Below are 6,585 nucleotides of genomic sequence, written 5' to 3'. Positions count from 1 at the left end.
TGGAAATACCATAGAAATAAGACTGACTTCCTCCCCCTGCTGTTATTTGTATAATTAACTGGTTTCCCAGACTCACAAGGGGATGAGGGTATTTACAGACATGGTGCTCGAGAGCAGACAGAGACCCCTCGCTCCCTGCTTTGACTCCGGAGTAAAGTGCCTGGAGTACGCCTGGCCCAGCATCAGCTCACACACACACTCTTGGTCATGTCCTCACCATCCTACCATGTCAGCTTACGTCAGACATCAGACAAAAACAGACTAGACGTCTTATTAGGTGCTGCGTATTTTAAGTGTCATAGGTAACTCAGGCTGTTTTCCAAGTTTAAAAAGGTCACCCAATAAAATCCCCTTGTCATTATATTAGAGGGTAGCAACAAGTTGGGCTGCTAAACGTTCAGGGTTACATCAAGACTCCCGGGGATCCCTATACCTGGAAGGTAATCCAGTACCCAGTCTATTGAAGTTACTTTCTCATACCATTATCTTCCCTCAAGACATGATGGGGAAAGTACAGCCCATTGTCCCTGTGCTCCTTGTGCCTTCCTAAACTTCTGCAACCATATCTTCTAGTAGGTTACGATAGAAGGTGACCGCTGACTATCAGATACTCAGTTCATCCCTATTTTGGGGACACAAGTGTCTTCTACTGCAAGTGGAATGGAGTTATAGGAGAAGGTGCTTATGAAAGACCAAATCCCATCTCTAGAGGGGCAACAAGCCTGCGGGCAGGCACGGCACCATCCAAACAGGTGGGCACAAGCACGGGCAGCCAAGAGACAGCGCACGCATGAAGTCTGGTGGCTGCGAGCAGCGTTTCCAACCAAGCTCACCAGAAAGGCTGCCCACTCAGAAGCAGCGTGCCTCTGCTTCAGAGGATATTGTCCTCTGGAACATACCCTTAACTTCAATTCATTTCTGCAGCCACATGAAGTGATGCCTGACCTTTGCAGCTTAAGAGCAGCAGACTCAGATGGAGAGAGAGGTGTTTTAATGGAGTGATCACACTGTGTGGGCTCTCTGCTCAATTCCCTACAGAAGAGGCTAACACTAACTGTTGTTTCTGTAATAGTTTCATCAAAATCAGCACACAGCACTGCAGCCAACTTTGATAACACTTCCATATCCATTCACACACCAAGAAAAATGGGGAGAAAGGAGAGGAGCTATTTTGCAGGATGTGAAAATGGAGCCTATAGCAGTGACGTACTGCAGAACTTGTTATTTTCTCTGTAGAAATATTTCACGTCATGCCTCTGACCCGTGAAAATAGTTTAACAGGGAACATTCCAAACCGATTTTTACAGTGATTTTTTTCCCCTCAGGACTGAAGTAGGAAAGTAACCAGACAATTTGTGCAGCTTCTGGGGAAAGAGCTGAAATAAAAAGGCCACTATTAAACAGCTTTATAGTGACTATAGTATGCTGGAATCATCATACATATATAACACTGCTGCCTTCCACTTGCCTCAGTCCTAAAGTGATGAAGATGAACTGGAAAAGGTTACCCCAGCAATTGCGTGAACCAGTGAACAGTCTATTTACATACCGCGCCACGCGTTTGTGGGTTTTCGTGAAGAAATATCATTTAAACAAGCACATGTGCATTTTACATATACATTGCCCAGTACCTTTCTCTACCTGCTATATGGTTTTTATTTTATAGGTATCTTTGCAGTTCAAGGAGCGCTGTTAATTTATGTCATGCAGCGTGCAGAGAAGAGTGTCAGTTGGAAGTTTGCTCTGTGATTGCCATCTTGTGGCCACAGAAGCCTGTCCTCCTCGGTGTTTACTGCTCCAAAACAAATCCATCTTGGAAAAGGCAACCTTTTTGCTATTCCTTGAGCTACAAGGGATAATTTAGGGCTCTGGCTGTCAAAAGGACAGGTTGTGGAGTCCTAGTGAACAGCTCAACCAAACCCCCCCAGCCCTGCACACGTAAACGTCGGCAAGAAAGGCTCAAGATGAGCTGCTCCCAAGCATCTGCTCCGTGGCTTCAGCACTGGTACAGCAGGGGCAGGAGCCGACTGCTTCTCCAAGGCCATGGGAACTGCCTCTGATTGTTATCATTAACGATACCATGGAAGTCGTCATGTGATGACATATGAAATACCGCTGAGGTTGCATAGCAAGTCACGACAAGAAAAGCATTTAGCAGTTTTGACAGTAAGACCCTTTAACCTTATTTCATCCCACCTGGAAAAATGCACTTGTATTGTATTAAGTGGCATTTAGCACCTGCTGACTGAAAAACTACTAAATACTAAGTTTGATGAACATACAGATTGTGTTTAAAAAATACATCACTTCCAATATATACATTTCAGAATATATTGGCTAGGATTCACACACTGCTACACAGCATAACCACAAAAAAATATATAATTTTCTTAAAATTACCACCCATAGAACATCTTGCCATGAGTTTAGGGTATTTCATATAGTGAGACACCACAAATCTGAAACCAAATGAGACTTTTCTGCTGTGGTTATAAAATTTATCATGCAAAACATCATTTTATCCATGCCACCAACTGAGTATTTTGATCCCTGCTCTCAGGCTCATTGTGTAGTTTAGCACATCTCCAGCATGAAATATGAATACATTGCAATTCTGACAACCACAAAACCCAGAGGCAGAAGCTTGGAACGATTCCCAGTAACAACTGCAAGGGAGAGAAATCGCCAAAACTCTTTAATGCTCATTAAAGGGACAAAAGTAATTCAGTATTAAATTTCACTAACAGGTTTCAACAGAAAGGAAGCCTTAAGGCTTCCTATATAAAAGTTGAAAGGTTAAGCAAACAAACAAAAAACCCCACACAAACCCAACAACAACTTCTCCCTTAGAAGTTGCCCTCTAGATTGGACACCGTTCTAGATACCAAAATTTGCTTATCCCTTTTATGGTGTTCTGCTCTTTTCTGAAAGCACCCACCTGCAAGAGATTTTTATCTTAAGAATTCCTATTTTGATATGTGCTGGCAGGTGCTATACAGAAAGAACACACACCTATATCCTAATGACTCATTATATGAAAAGGGCCACATGCAGATAGCAGATACCCGTTATCTTTCTTCCTTAGGCTCTCCTAAGATCCGTTCTACCGCAGTTCTTGCGTCCTCTAGACCGTCTCTAATTTTGTCCAACTATGCCAGTTCTCGTAATAAATTACAGCACCTACATGTCTTACTCCGTCTATGACCATATACCACTGTGGCTATAGCAAAACACCACAAGACACTTTTCCCTATTTCAGCCTCATCCTGGGATCTTCCAGTCAGCCTCTTTCGGCCTCTCCTTTTCCAAAGTGACGGGAGAAACAGAAACATCTTTCAATGGTACCAAACCCTTTCAGCCAGGGAATGGTACTTGCAATCTCACAGCACAGATCAATATGTAAGTGCTTTCAGAAAGAAAAAAAAAAAAAAAAAAAAAACACCACACTAATTATTCCATCCAAGGCTCACACACAAAGACCAGACTCATTGGTTTAATTATTTTGGGGGAGACAAGTTATTTGTTAAAACCAAAACAACAACATTAGGTAGAGCTTGTTCTCTTGAGATCAGCACTAATCCACCGAGTGCAAACCAGGAGGGCATTAGTTCTTCAGGCTCATCCTCCGTTACCTGCTTCATACCCAGGAGAGAACAAAACCTACAGTTAAGCCCATTGCAAATTGCAATTAGAGTAAGGACTCCACACACACACACAAAACCGCAGACTTTCCTCCTGGCTTCGGGAGCTGCCTCTCAGCCCCCCCTCCTGAACGATCCTGTGCTTACTACCGAGATGAGCAGAGGACATGGAGACCTCAGGTTCCCTCCTCCTTTTCTCAGCACACATCTGGAGGGCACCCGTCAATACAAAGTTCACAAAGGAGAAACACAAAGCTTCAGCTTGACAATTTCCCCATCTTTTTCTAAAGCTCCTGTGTAAGTGATGAGAACAGCCAGCTTGGTTTGCAATGCAAGCTGCCCCGTATTCATCTTCCCTATGACGTTTGTAGCTTCGACGCCCAGCCAAACCCACCCAATTAGTGTGTCTCTTTCCTACAGCACAAATACTCCATAACTTTCAGATCAGACTGAATCGGTTTGCAGACAAAAGGCAGCAGAACATTAGGTGTGAATTTGGCTCATTGTGAAAAAAGGAACTTCGATTGGAAAAAAAAAAAAAAGCTTTTTCAGTACATTAAAGTGAAAAAAAGCTATATTAAGAAAGGCAACTACTAACAGATGTAATCAAAAAAGCCACTTACAATTCTGCACCAGATCTGTCTACAGCTGTAGAAATAGAGGCAAAACAGCAAAGGGCAGGGGGAGCTGGGGGCTGTCCCCGAGCTCTGGCTGCCTGCACCCACTCAGCCCCAGCCCCGCACAAGCAGCCAGCAGCCACTCTGCTGCAGCAGTTCCTTGAAAAATGATGGGGGCGGCGGGCTGTTTTAATCTTTAAAACTTTAAATGACCTAAACCAAAGAACTTCTTACAGTAGTCAGAAGTAGCCAGTGCAGTAGTCAGATCCGCTGGCCAAGCGAATGAAATTAAAGGGGGTTATAAACACCCGTCACACACACACACTTGCATCCATGCAGAGCAGGCTCTTTCATTCGCCTTGGGCATTGCCACAGCCTCCCCTCAGCTGCTCTAGTTCTCCAGAAAAAAGCCTTTTTTGGTCCCTGAGAGGACAAGCAGCACCCTACCCCTCCCAGCATCAGCCGTTCCCGCAGAGCCCCTCTCCCTCCCCAGGGAAGCTGCTCCCAGGGATGAAGCTGCTCCCTCTCCCCACCGGCACAACACGGGGAAAGCAAAGGCAATCTTCCCCTCTGCTGCCCAGTCACTCCTTTCCTAAAGGAAAATAAACACACAAACTGCAAAGCAAATAAAGCAGCAATCTTCCATCAAAGCCCTATTCAGAAAGGTCCCCTCAGTTCAAGAAAACGAAGGGCTCCGAGTAGAAAGTCATAATTTAAGTCAAAATGTAAAATCAAGCTTTGGAGGCTGCGGACAGCTGCAATCAGAGCAAACACCACCCTCCGGCCTCACATTTGCTTTATCCCCAAGGAACAGAGATCTTGCAGTTATCTCTCAGTCTTTTAGCAACAGAGCATCGAGGGGCCAGAAACAGAGCAACGCAACGGGGACGCGCTTTGGTGAATCCCCAGCCCCAATTACAACCGAGGCAATACAGCGTCTGGAGGATTTACCCTGTATAAGTATGAACACATTAACAATTCAAGCAATGAGCATTGTTTAAACAAGATAACACTAAGGTTTCCCTCTGGGGGTCTACACAAATCATAAGCTGCCTTTCTCAAGGACATTCAAAATGCAATAATAAAACTTCCATCAGAGACAGACAAACACTAAAACAGGATTAGCAATGTCCAGGACTTTGACACTTGATGTGTTCCAAAATTAACGTGAGCAGCAGGAACAGTAAAAGAAATCCTGAATACACAGATATAAACATAATTTTTCTTTTAATTTCAAGAGGTCCAGAAACACAAGAAATGAGTCTTTTCATCCAGACCTCCCCTTCCAAGTGTGACCTCCGAGACAGATTAGAATGAGGTTAATGGGGTACATTTTGTGTAAGCCTTCCTTGGAAGTTTTATTCCCCTCTTGCAGGAGCCAGACCAGCAGCTCAGGACATGATTTCAGCGGTTATTGGGATCCAGGGCAATGACTGTTCACAAACATCTTGCACTGCCGAGCATCCCGACTGTCATTTAGCAACTGCTGCTTGCGGGGAGCCCACGTCCACACCACCCCCAGCTGCGGAGAGAGCCACGTGAGGCTGCACGTGGCAGAATCTCAGTGGCCTGGTTACGAATGTTTAATTCCACTAAACACATTGAACCCTCTCCTGTAAAAATTTACAAGAGATTTCACAGAAGATGCAATTAAATTGTCCTGTAGGTGCCTTCAATGGGATGCTTAAAGCCAGCTTCATCAGCTGGCCAGGCTGACCAGTGCTAGAGCAGCCACGCAGGTGGAGGAGGGCAGCGCAACTGGGGTTGGCTCAGGTAAAGACGCTTGGGCAACGCAATCCAGCGGCCAAGGCAGGTAAAACGAACGGCCCTCTACAGCGGTCAGGAGCTCTGCAGGAGTTTTGGCAGCTGTCTTGGACTAGACACCTCCAGTTCGGTTAGATTAATCTCAGCTTAAGTGCTTCAATATAATTTAAAAATCTTCAAGGGGGGAAAAAAAGGCACCAAATTAACTATTAGTTTGGTTTGAAGGGGAAAACAGAAACCAGACGTCTTTCCTAATGAACTTCAAGTATTCTGTCAGCGATGTTTACTGTTGCTACTAGCAATGTATCCTGTCAAACAAAGTAGTTATTTTAATTGGCTTTTTGCATGTGTGACCAGTTGGTTTCTGCAGGTCTTTGACACATGGACATAAGAGAAACTGCAACGCTTGAAAGCCACGTGCTCGTTATTGTAAATAACCAAAAGTGACAAAGAGTCTTCTTGAAATTACTTAAATGACTTTTTTTTTTTTCCTCCGATCACAGCATTCATAATACCACCTGATAACATTCTCTTTGATAGGCTTTTTGACTGCCACAACTTCA

The sequence above is a fragment of the Nipponia nippon genome, unplaced genomic scaffold (genome assembly GCF_047370975.1).
Source record: "Nipponia nippon isolate SJK-2023a ecotype South Korea unplaced genomic scaffold, ASM4737097v1 scaffold_14, whole genome shotgun sequence".
Lineage (NCBI taxonomy): Eukaryota > Metazoa > Chordata > Aves > Pelecaniformes > Threskiornithidae > Nipponia > Nipponia nippon.
Note: the sequence above shows the minus strand (reverse complement) of the source record.